We start from the raw sequence: 12,601 nt of genomic DNA on the forward strand, positions 1-12,601 counted from the left end.
GCTCCCAGATCAAAGGCTCAAGCCTTTGGATAAAGAAAGGTTCCACAATAAAATATTCTTCCAAAAAGAAGTTGAGTGCACAAACTTACCATCTCTCCTTGTAACAAAAGCTGTTGTCCATAAAGTTTGCTAGAAGACAGGATCCACATCAGAGAGCAACAGAAACTTAAGGTGACATTTCAGGCCTGTGCATCTTGAATAGTTTCAGTTATGACTGGACAAGTGTTCTCCACGCCTTCTAGTACAGGGAAACAAAGAAGAGCAAAAGAAACCCTGAAGTCCTCCAGAACCTCTGCATTTCCACTTAGCTTTCCATTCAAGTATTTCTACCCTTGGTTATTGGTACTAAACAAACCCACAGACGCACTGCCTATTAACAAAACAGCAGCAGTCAAGAAAATTAAACTGATCTAGACATCATTGCTATATTGAACAAATGGATTCTTCCCTCAAACGACAAGAGCAGACAGAAGAGCAACAGCTGTGTGATGACACAGACCTTCAGCTGGGAAGGCAAATGGGCAGGCCTTGGTAGTTGTGTAAATTCTGTGGTTTGGTCTTGGAGGTTGTGGCTTTAGCCCCAAGTCCCAATTCCTTACCACAAACCACCAGAGACCTCTCTGAGTAAATGCAAGGTCAGCTCTTTCTCAGCGAGGCTCCGTCAGATTTAAGTATCACCCATGCAGAAGGCCTGCAGCTGGAGCATCCTGACATGGCATGGCTGTTCAGCACAGCAGTACATGGGCATGAATCAGCTGGAGTGGGGGATAGCTGAGACCTGTTCAGCTTGACAACAGGAGACAATCCTTGAGCACCTTCCATCCCTTCAGGCTGCCTGCTTTGTTGGACAGCTCTCAGGAACACAACTCTGCTGCCTCCTCTGAATCAGACACAGAAGACTGCAGATTACTTAATGCTGCCTGTATCCCAGGAGCATCCTGGGGAACTTAATCACAGTCCTTAACCATGCTCCACTAGGCACTTTGCAGGCACTAGGTAAAAAACAGCCTCTGCATGTCAGGGCTCCTCCAGGGAAGGTCTGTCCACCTGCAGCAGTACCTGCAGAGCAGCAGCTTTTGAACCACTCCACGGTCTAGGATGTCATTCCCAACATCCAAACCTAGCTAACTCAGCCTGTTACAGCCACTCTGTTTCTGAACTCCAGGAATGAGGCAAACCTGCAGGAGCATCAGTGGTCAGAGCCACCCAGGCTCTCCAGCTGACACTGCATATAGATGAAAGCCACGCATGGGGCAGCCCCTGCTTTTTTGGTGCAGATGTACACAGAGAAAGGAGTGAGGGCAGAGCTGAGACAGTGGGAAGCTTGAAGAGAAGGAGGGCGTCTGTTACTTGAAATCATTCTAAAGCACATTACAAATCTGTTAAATCATTGTGGCTTACCCTGTATTTCAGAGTAAATTAGTAACTTTTCAGAGGGAGTGAAGAAACTACCACTCCACTTTTAAATAATGAAAATGCTAAAAAACCTACACTTAACAGCTCTAAAACTGCAGCAAGTCACCCACCAACACCCACTCCTCTTGTCAGCAGGCTTTTTTCAGCTTTGCCTATTATTTGTGTCAAGTCAGAGATGTCTAATGCTTGCTGTGCTTATCTCCTCAACTTTTAGAAGCCCCACATGTACCTGTGCCACTGACCTCTTTCTCCACAGTATTTTGATCTAAATAAGTAACAAACACAGAGTTTCCAAAATCATTTGGATTCACTGGCTCTGAGTGCATAGCTGTAAAAAATCTGCTTTAAGATTAACATCCAATTTTATTCATGCCTGAGGCTTCACCACAGCATCTATTTTTGTAAGATTAACAGCAAGATCCCAGTTCTCCAGAAATGTAGAGTAACAGACAATTGTAAAAGGAAGATGATGTTTCCTAACCTGCCCTGCTCACATCCAAGAAAGTACATTTCTCCAGCCCTTTCCATGGTGGGTGCAATTTCTATTTGCATTTTTGCACCCACAACATGCAGCATGTGCATTAGTCTTTCTGCCTCCCATTAGCTGAAATGCAAACTGTGGGTGCCAAAAAATACTAGCACAAATCTCACATGTGCAAAGTGTCCCCTGAAAGACAGCTTTTACTCTGGAGGAGTTAAGAAGCAGACGTCTTCCTGTACCTTGCACAACAGCATTTTGAATCATCTAACTTGAAAATACAAGTGTAGAAAATGAGCACTTGGTATTTTGGTTAATCCATTAGACATGAATATACACGAAAACACTTCTTTTTGAACATGGCAACTTGAGGACAAATTGAGGGTCATTTCTAACCTAAACACCAGAAGAAATGTCGCTTTAAGTAGTGCCTTTGGTATCTGTCAATTAGAGCTATTGCATTGCTGTCAACTTGCACTCCTGCTTTAGTTCCAGCTTTGCTCCATCCTACACAGATCCGTACAAATCGTCTCTTGCAAACATGCACTAACCACTGGAAGGGGAAATTAATAAAGTGCGAGAAAAGCTGATTCATAAAGCTGACACTCCTGTGCCCAACAACTCTGGTTTCTCCCCTCCAGCAAGCAGTTCGAGATAGGCAGGCAAAGTGGTAAAAGATTATCAAATTGCAACTGTCATTCCTGACAAAATGCATCTCAATGCTGGAAGGAATTTTAGGTTTTAAGCTAAACCACCACCTCAAAGGGTTCCTCAGAGCCTGTCAATATCTGTACCTTGGATGGAAAGCTACCACCGAGCACAGTGTGTCCAACATATCGGACCTGCCACAAAATGAAGTTCTTCATAAGAAAGCTCATCTCAGTCTTGGTTGGTAACAATAACAAGGAGACAAGATGAGACCATCAGTCTCAATTGTGAAGACAATGTTTTCCTCCCATATTATTCTGTCTGTCATGTTCCCTTCAGGTTCCAAAGGAATCCCTGTCTCATACATCATTATTTCCCACAAAGCTTGAAAGCCTTCAGGGGGGGTTTCTTCCTGCCCACTGTACCAGCCTTGATGTCTGAGTACCTTCAGAATAGTGACAGAGGCCTCTGCTAGCAATAAAGGGGAACATCTGCATACCAATTAAACTGCTGAGCGCTGAAGAGTAAAAAAAAAAAAAAAAAAAAGAGGGGGGAAAGCCTTGAAAGTAAATCTGAGCCAAGTTCTAATTAATGCCCTAGGCCCCGATTCACCACAGCACTTAGGCATGTAGTTAACTTTAAGCATGTATTTAGTTCCATTGAAGTCAAAAGACAGCATCGAAGAGGCAAACTACATTAGCACAATTTAATACTCTTTGGGCTAATTAATCAGCCATAAAAATTAACTATGAGAACTGTATTCCTTATTTCCCTCACTGTGACATTTCCAGATAAAAATACTTAGATGTGGCTGGAATAAGCAAAACAGCACTACCTCGCTTGGCTGTCATGGGCTGCTCGGTCCTACAGCAGGGAAGGCCAGTCCCTAGGAGCAGCTAAAGGAACTGAGCTCTCTGCATACCACAACCTAGTGTCTGTACCTTCTATGTGGTGGCAGCAAATAGGTGAATTGTCCCAGACACATCAAACCCTCTTCTCCACTTGGTAAGCCCAGCATGGTGAATGGCTGTCAACACTGCACCAAAAACATGCAGGCTAGATTTGGCCTGAACACAGTCTCCAAGGCCCAAATAGGACCAGTTTTTGAGCTCCTGTTGACTTCAAAAAGGCATATGTCCAACCAACCATTCTGTAAATCAGAATGCAAGGAGACAAGCTGGCTGATAAGGGTGTTCTTGCTAGGATTGCTGCAAAAACAAAGCTGTGGAAAGTTTGGCGAGTATCATTAATGCTGTACAGGGACCTATAAAAGCTAGAAAAATGAAAGCAGGGGATATAAACTCCTCTCTGAAAATACTCCTTTATCTCATCTGTCATGAAAACAAAAAAGAACAAAAACAATCCCCCCAAAAATTAGAACACCATGAGCATAAAAGAAAGTACCAGCACAGCTTTTCAGATTAACTTTGAATTTCCTTGCTTTCATTGATTTGAGAGCTCTGTTGTTACTCCCTTGTTTTTTTAATTGCAGATATTAAAATTCTTTTATCTTTCAAAGACTTTAAAGTATGTTATATAAATACGTAATTAAAGCCTCTTCCAACTGGGTATAATTTACTCTATAGTTTACAACAGCTGCACTACAGCTATTACAGTTTATCATTTAAAAGCCTAATTAGGGACTTCTTAATTAGTGGATCCTTCAGTCACTAGACTGTGACTGTGTAAAATACACAGCCATCGCATGTTACAAATCCGCATGGAATATTTGCGTGAAAACAGGGTGTGTACAAGTCCAAAAAGACACTGCTGGTCCCTGCAGGTCAGCCCACGTGAGCGTGCAAAGCTCCACACTGCACCTACACTCCCCTCTCCCAGCTGCTCTGCACACAGCCTTTACCTCCTGCACGTGTTGCTGGGAACCACCAGCACCTCCTAAACCAAGCCCCCAGCCTGGCTGAGCTGACCTGCTATGATGGAGCACTCTGAGGTGACCATTCCCAGATTCTGACACAACCCAAGGAGAGGATGGGGCCGTGCCCACCACCTGCTCAGGCTGGCTCTCCTGCGGCTCACCAAACGTTTTCTCCAGCAAACATAGCTCCTCGCTGCTGCCCTCTCTCTCTCAGGAGCTCTGCTCCATGCTGGATTCTGCGGGCACTTCCTCTGTGCTGCCCAAAGTACTTGTATCACTAGAAGGAAGAGGAGGGGAGCCAGTTACTGCCTCTCATTTATAGACACCAGCACACATTTCTTGTCAATCACCACCAAATTAGCAGTCAGTCACAGAGACTTTAAGTGCAGTATTTCCCTGAGTAAGGACTGTAACTCCTCCATCCTTCCTCTGGGTGGCACGGTGCCGGAGGAGCTGGTGGAGCCATAGGGAGTCTGAACAGGAATCACTCCCCAGAACGAGCCTCATAACAACTGGGGGCTCAGAGGACCCACTGCTCAGCAAGCAAAGAGCTTGTCCAGACCATACTCTGGAGGACTGGTGGGGGGTTGTTAAGTTTTCACCCCCTCGTAACACAGCAGCAGTGTTACAGAGGGTCAGATTTGGGGCCTGCCAGCATTTGGGAGTGTTGCTTTAAACAGTACAGTGACAAAATCATGAGTTCTTGTTGACTGCAGGATAATATAAATCAGCTATTGAAAACCTGTATCATTAGTGCTATTGCTTTCCAGTGGTAGATGGCTGCAGTAATGGATTGGCCTCTCCATCTCATCCTCCCACTGGAAAGCAACATATATAGGACCGATCAATAACCTGATCTAAGTTACTTGTAGACATGTCAGGTGAGAATATCTCCCTTTCTCAAAGGTTGTAAAGACCAAGTATTTTTGCAAAACTTAGGCCAGACAACAACTTCGGATAAATTGTCATTATGGCACAGAACAGCATAACCAGATCCACCCACATTGTTACACAAAAGCTTTTAATAGACAGGAAGTAATTGTATTATATGCATGTTGTGCTGGTTTAAAAGTTAACCAGCAGGGGGAATCAACTCAACTCAAAGGAGAGATTATAAGTCAGAATAACAATTTATTAAAATAATACAGTAAGTACAATAATACAAACAAACAATTGGTCTCAACCCACAAAAACCCAAATGTATAACCCAGTGCCCTGGGGCATGAACAAAGTGGTATTCCTTGGGCCCTGTTTGAGTCCAAAGTAAAGGGAGAGGGGAAGAACCTGCTGGTGGGAGAGCTGCTGCAGTCTGGCCAAAGCGGTGATCGCAGTCCAGTGGTGGTCTAAGTCTGGTTGAGAGCGATGAGATGCAGCCGTCCTTTGGATCCCAGGAGTGGGTTGAAAAATGTTCCAAAACTCCAAGATTATATATCCTCCAGTTCAGGCAGGAATGTTCAGTGCTCCCCTCAGGGCAGGGAGTTCCACAAAGGGTGTGAGGACAGAAACATCCTCCTATCTCACAGGCCTCTTAACACCTAGTTTATAGCCTGAGGAGTCAGGCTCTATGGGCAGAGGGTGCGAATAGTCTATTGACAACAATAGTCTAGTTTCTGGGAAATGACATGGAAGGCTATAGAATACAGTTTTGGGTTACACCCACCATGATGAACTGATCTCAGCTGTCCTAACTAGTACACATGTATTACTTTGTGGGGTCATTAGCTCAAGATATTCATTTGCAACAGGATAAATTTCCATCTAAAAAGCATTTTCTGGAATAGCCACGTGTCTGAAGAGCCTGTTTGATAGGAAATAACTAGATTATTTCATAGTGGGGTTTGCCACTAATTTCTGCAGCTGAAATCCTAAAATACTTCCAAAATCAATACCAAAATCCACTGCCATTACTAGGGCCTGGATTTCATCCTATTGTATCACAACATATTACCCACCTAATTTAGTGCTGTCAAATTCAAAGTCAATGGTAACCCTACAGGTCACAGCCTTGTTTCCCCATGGATCAATGGAGAGGCTAGAGAGGTGTTAAGAGACCTTCCCTACAAAAAGATGGCATCACTTTCATGCCATCACTATGACTAAAGCACGTGCACGTTTCTACCCCTTACCTCACCTCTGTCACTGGTACACACACAGAGGGGATTGCAATCAAGTAGATTCTAAAGCAGGTCAGAGGTACAGTTATTTCACAGTTATCATGTTACAGCCCCCAAGGATGCCCATGCACACACAAGGAAGCAGAGGTATGCTGAGTTCTGGCTGTACACGGAGTCCTGGCTGTACACTAAGTCCTGCTGTGGCACTGACAGCAAGGCAGTCTTTGCAGGGGAGAACAGACAAACACAAGCCAGGGCTTTCCAAAAGGTGAGCTGTCACCTTCTGAAAACCCCTGTGGCAAGCCTCCTATGGACTCTGCCAAGGACTTCACAGGGACATCATACTTCTTTGACCTGACGTTCCTAGAAAACTTTGCACTCCAAATTCCTGGAAATCCTTGCACCTTAAATCAAACATCCTTTTAAACAGGTCCTTGTTGTACAACACTTACATTGCATGGCCTGCATGCTACTAATGCCGACTTTCTTCATTAAGTTAACTGGCATCCAAAGCAATGCCATGGAAGTGATTTTATCTGATTTTGTTTTGCCTTGACTAATGTGACAGAAGAGCAGGAAAGGCCTTTCAGAAGAGGAAGAGTAAGGGAGTGGCTGGGTTCAGGTATCCATAACCATAAAGCGGAGGAGTAGGTTAAAGACACATGAGGAAATAACATCTTGCCAATATGCTTTATACTCAATTTGCCTGGTGGTCCCAAGCAAATACCATGAACCTCCTTGTCTTCTCAACAGGGCAGACATGCTGTACCCCACTGTGGACAATGCTGGGAGAGCAGAGCAGCAGAGCAGCCAGTGGCTTGGGAAGGCCAAGGACCCTCTGGAGCATGGTGCCTGCAGCCACCACAGCTCCCACCAGGACAGCTCACCATCCCAGCCCCCTCAGCTCCAGGGTACTAAGGTGCGGAATCCAAACACCTGCACTCAGCCCACAGTCCCAGCTGCACGGACAGGGCTGCTGCCTGAACCCTTGGGTTCAGAAGAAAGAAAGGGATCTCTGGCAACCAAGAGATCCCTTTTTATGGGGGCAGGATTATGGATTATCATTTTGTGTAGATCTCTGCTCTTCTCCATGTCCATGCCTTTTTTATTTTGGAATAAATGAAAACACTCCAGAAATACTCAGTCTTCTTTTAAGATTTCTCTATTTCAATAACTTGTTCCAACCTCCATCACAGCTCTTTCCTTGTCAGCAACTGTACCACTGTGCTATACCTCTGCCCACGCACAAATGCACTGGTTGAAGGTATGAACTGGAATCTCTCCGTTAAAGGAACAAGCAGGCATCCCAGAGACTGACACAGCCGCTATTTGCATGTAAAAGAGGAAAAGAAGGTGCATGACTGAGCCCAAATTAGCATGAGCAAAGCCTACCACGGCATTCACAAACTACAGCTTGCATGGCAGTGCTAATAGAGCTGCACACTTTCCTCACAAAGAAGAATTTCTACCTCAGCTAAAAGGAAACTTGGGTAACAATGGTCCACAAAATTTCGTATGAACTTTTAAATCCTTATTTTTCAAGAATTTACAGAGTGCTAGAAAAAGAGAAAAACAGCAGATGCAGGTTGAGATGGATATGCCCAGGTTTAATTTCATCTCCACTTCCAGCTTGATTCCTGAAGATGGCTACCTCAGCAAGAGACGTGTTTTGTAAGGCCTTCATCACTTCTGTACCCCTAGATTTCTGAATGTCCAGAAACATTCACAGTGCTCAGTGCATCTAAAAATGAAAACCAAAATAAGCAGGGTGAATGCAGATCTAACACTCCATTTCCATCTTTTGAGAAATGAGGACCATTTTTTTCACCATGAGCTCTTTCAAAGCAAGGCTCTGGGGATTTGTTTATGTCTGCAAAGACTTGCTGAAGACACACACTTCATAAACTATAAGATTTCCAGATTCTAACACTATCTTTGTCTCTCTGGTTACGTACAGAGATACCTAAGCATCCATGTCTGTGTATATACCCACTGAGTCAGAAAAAGAGGATTAGATGTCTCAGGAGACTGTTTAAGTAGTTCAATTTTATCGGTCCCCCAAATCAAACTGCACTTTGGGGTCCTGTTGCAGAGAAGTTATAGACTCTCTTTACTTTATCATCATACTTCCATGGAAGCTGTTGGAACAATTCAGTGCCTCCACTGTTTCTGCAGTAGGTTTAACTCATCTGACAAACCAGAAAGAACACTAAATGCAGACATTAATGGTAATAAAAATCAAAGCTAAGCCCTACATGAAGAGAAACAAATTCCAAAATGAAAAATTCGATTACACAGTACCTGTCTCCTGTCTTGACTTCTTCATTATACGTAGAAATTAACCCTGTCATTAAGTACTTTGATCAGGCTGTACATAAACAGCTTATAATGGCATGAAATCTACCACAGCAAGCATGCAAACGAACGAGCAGAGAAATACTGACATTTGGGGCTGCTGTCAGACATCAAGTGCTGCTACTCCCTCAGGGCCAAACTGCTGGAGTAAATGGGGTTACTCTGAGGATTAATTGTTCCCTCCTGGTGTGCACTACTTCCAGAAAGTTTCAGTAATAACATCTAAGAGGCTATCGTTTGGAGATCAGTAGCACTGTTTTAAGATCTTCAAGAGATTCAAGAGATTTATAAGTCAGGCTGTTGTAACTGCTCTTAAACTAAAACTCAGTACAGAAATTCTTAGCCCATGATCGACCTGAAGCAGCAATCCCACCTTTTTAAAGTGTCAAAAGGGTCAAAAGAGCAAAAGCAGTATATAAGTAGGAACAGTCACTATCATCTATCTACTCAGAATTAAGGCATGAGAGGAGAGGTGCTTGTGGTCAAATTGGTCCAGCTTTGAATTGCTCAGAAATGAGGTATGGCACCATTTCACGTACTTCAGCTCCAAATATTTGTCATTTACATTTGGAGAATTTCCATGCACTAATGCACTTTATAAGCAAGACTTCTGGGCAATTGTGAGTTTTTTTCTGGTTGGTTTGTTTGTTTGTCAGGATTTTGGAGCAGAAATTGCTTTCTTCTGGGCTGCATTTAACGCGATGTAGCTTCACTCACTTGTGATACTCTCTAAATTCCTTCTACATACAGACTGCTACACAATCAAAGGTGGTCAGGCCAACAGTCTCATTCCAGCTCTGCCCCTGTCTTGCCATCAGTCCCTTGCCATCTCTGAGCCCTGTTTTCAAGCTCTGTTTCCTGTTGGCTCTTCCCACCTCTTTGCTCAGAAGACCCTCAGCATGGAGACAGGCCATGAGGGTGACCAGGTACAACATCTGCCCCTGAGCACTGCCTAGGACACTCCATTTTATCTAGGAAGTACAGCTCAGATGCTCTCTACTTTCCTAAATTAGCTGGGATAGGGTTCTGAGGATTTGCCAAGTATACAGCAAACACAGACATAAGGGAGGAATCCTGACCCAAAAGAGGCAGTTTTCCTCTGTCTTCAAGATGGCCAAGATTTTACCTTTAACATCCTAATGAAAGCTTGGACAAACACTAAGCAATCCCACAGATTATTTGTTTCTGTATGTATTGCTAAACATATTGTAGAGCAGACATTTTATTACTCCTAAAAGTGCTAAAGTCCAGTATTTCCTCCACTTATCCCAATCCACTCTTTTATCCTATTGCTACAATCAGCTCCAGGATGTTATTGCAATACATTGTTCAAAACAGCTATCAGCATAATTCAGACAAACTCAGCCACAGACCAAAACAGCTGAGACAAAATATCACAGGCACCATTGGGCTTCCCAGCCTTTGCCCTCACTCCATAAAACTGCATAACCCCTCTTACTCATGCCCCACATACCAGTTGTGTGGTCACAAAAACGGTTCTTTCCAGATCCACAAATACTCAGACACTCCTTTCTGTACAGTCAAGCAAAGAGTGCAACCATGTCACACCAACATAGGCATACACCAGGCAACTAACACTGTACACTTGGATAAGAGTTGGAAGAACTGACCTCTGCTACAGAGGGGGTGGGCACTTTGAGGTAAAAGTCTGTGAAGGTGAGAGGGTGAGCAGTCACTCACCAGCCAGGCAGAGAGCAGAGGGATTGCAGGAGATGGGCAGCATGGAGGAAGGGTGCTCACAGAAAGCTTGCAGGGGATGGAATTATCCAGAGGCAGCATTTTTACATTTGGCTCTAACAAACCAGGCCAACTTCAGCACATGTGTAGTCTTTAGAAATAAAGTAAATCAGACATTTCTTTTGACTTTGCAATTCCTTTCCAACTAATTTACTTAAATATTGCTGGGTATTTTTCCCTCATTAAAAGTTGCAGTAAGGGAGTACCTGAAATTTCTAGCAAGTCTAGAAGCACCAAACAATCCTGTCTGCAAATGCACATTACATACACCAACTACCACATCATTATCATTTGACATTTTTACAATATGCCAGCTTCCCTTCTAAAAACAATTCACTATTAATAGCAATTTTATATAACTAGCAGCATGCCAGGGATTTCTCACAGATCCCATCCCTGAAGAATCCCCAGATTCAGCAAGGCAATCAAATCTCATATGCAAAGTCTCCCAGTGATTACTCTCTTCCATTCACCTCTTCAGGGCTCTGGAGTTTGCTTGTGCTCTGTGGAGCCATCCAGCCCTCCTGGTGAACTGCAGGATGCAGAGCACACTAAGGATTCCACTCCAGACCAAGCAAGACATTTTTAAGCCTGTCTTACCTGTAAGTGCATGTGTTGCTTCAGTAATCAATGGCATCACCCAAAATACAGTCAATCAAGTTGTTAAACACCTCTCTGAACAGCTGATGACATAAACTGGGAAAATGCTCTGGCACAGCTTAGGAGCTGCTCTAGAAAAACTCAGAAGTAATGTACTTTGGCACTGAAAACGTATCAGTCAGGAACAGTGTAAACAAGAGGAGCAGAAGCAGCTACAGTGGCACCGCTTTTCAAAACACACTTAATGGCTGTTGGGAGCCAAGGTTGAGCCTTTTTTTAGGTTTAAAAGTGAACTTGGGAAGGAAGGTAGCTGCCCAGGGACCCAGATGTGTCACAGAGGTTATGTGAGAAGATGGCCCATCTAAAATCTTTCAGGGGATGGTGAAAATTGTGGTCAAGATAAAGTTTTTTTAAAGGTTTATTTTTCCTAAATCTTTGTTCCTGGATTTACACTGGGCTTAAATCAGTGTGTTAACTTCATTCCATCAGTAACAAACCCCAGCCAAGGAGAACAGCATGTATCTAAAGGCAATTGGATCCACCAGATAGGAACCAATGGCTGCAGTGTTGCAGTATGACCCCCTTGAAGGAGGTGAGGCCTGGGGCCAGTCCCACAGATACAACCAGGACACTGAGCACCTGCAGTGGCCTTTGAAGCCAATGGGAATTGCTGGTACTCAGCACCATTGAGGCTTGGTCTCCAGAGAGGAATTTGTGATTTATCATGAGCTCACTGATTACGGCTGGAGTCTGTCACAAAGAAAGACCCTGGAAAGGAACTGAAGTTTTCAGCCCTCATGTACATGTGCATCCGTAGGCTTCCCTCTATAAGATAATGGATGATCCCCAGCCACACATCTGAGAAGTTGGTATCTCAGTACACTCACAGTGTGACCACCAGGGAAAACCTCTTCTGACAGCTGCAATTAAACTCAGGTCACACAGGAGGAGAGCATTGCTTTGGCAGGTCCAAGCCTTCCTGACAGCAGGCTGGGGGCTTGTGGCTGGAAGAACACAGGCCTGTTGAAAGGGATGCTAAATGTAATTGCCTTCAGAAGGTGATAAATGTCAGGAAAGCAGTACACAAAGCATTTCCAGACTTGAGTCAGAGAACCAAAGTGTGGAGCTCCTTAGTACAAGGTCTAACTCCCTTTCATATCCACAGGCCTCAGAGGTGCTGTCAGGTAAAGAGCATGAGTCGTGGGTACCTACAATATCCCTTCTCAGTAGTCATTATCCATCACTCTGCCCTTGCTCCTCTGCTAAACAGCCCTAGGTTCATGGAGAACTATTTCTTCCCCATTTTATCTGCACACACTTTCCAGAGATTGAATTCTAAAAAAGCAGAAAGGAAAA

General features: G+C 44.0%; 1 long non-coding RNA gene across 1 annotated transcript in view; it reads right to left on the reverse strand.

Moving 5' to 3' along the window:
- The window catches only part of LOC108640942, a 41,213-nt gene that overhangs the window by 3,540 nt on the left and 25,072 nt on the right, over window positions 1-12,601 (reverse strand). The window contains exon 4 of the long non-coding RNA XR_003916079.1: window positions 90-238. This is a non-coding gene — a long non-coding RNA (uncharacterized LOC108640942). The remainder of the gene's footprint in view (window positions 1-89; window positions 239-12,601) is intronic.

This window comes from Manacus vitellinus, unplaced genomic scaffold (genome assembly GCF_001715985.3).
Source record: "Manacus vitellinus isolate BGI_N305 unplaced genomic scaffold, ASM171598v3 scaffold_48_pilon, whole genome shotgun sequence".
NCBI lineage: Eukaryota > Metazoa > Chordata > Aves > Passeriformes > Pipridae > Manacus > Manacus vitellinus.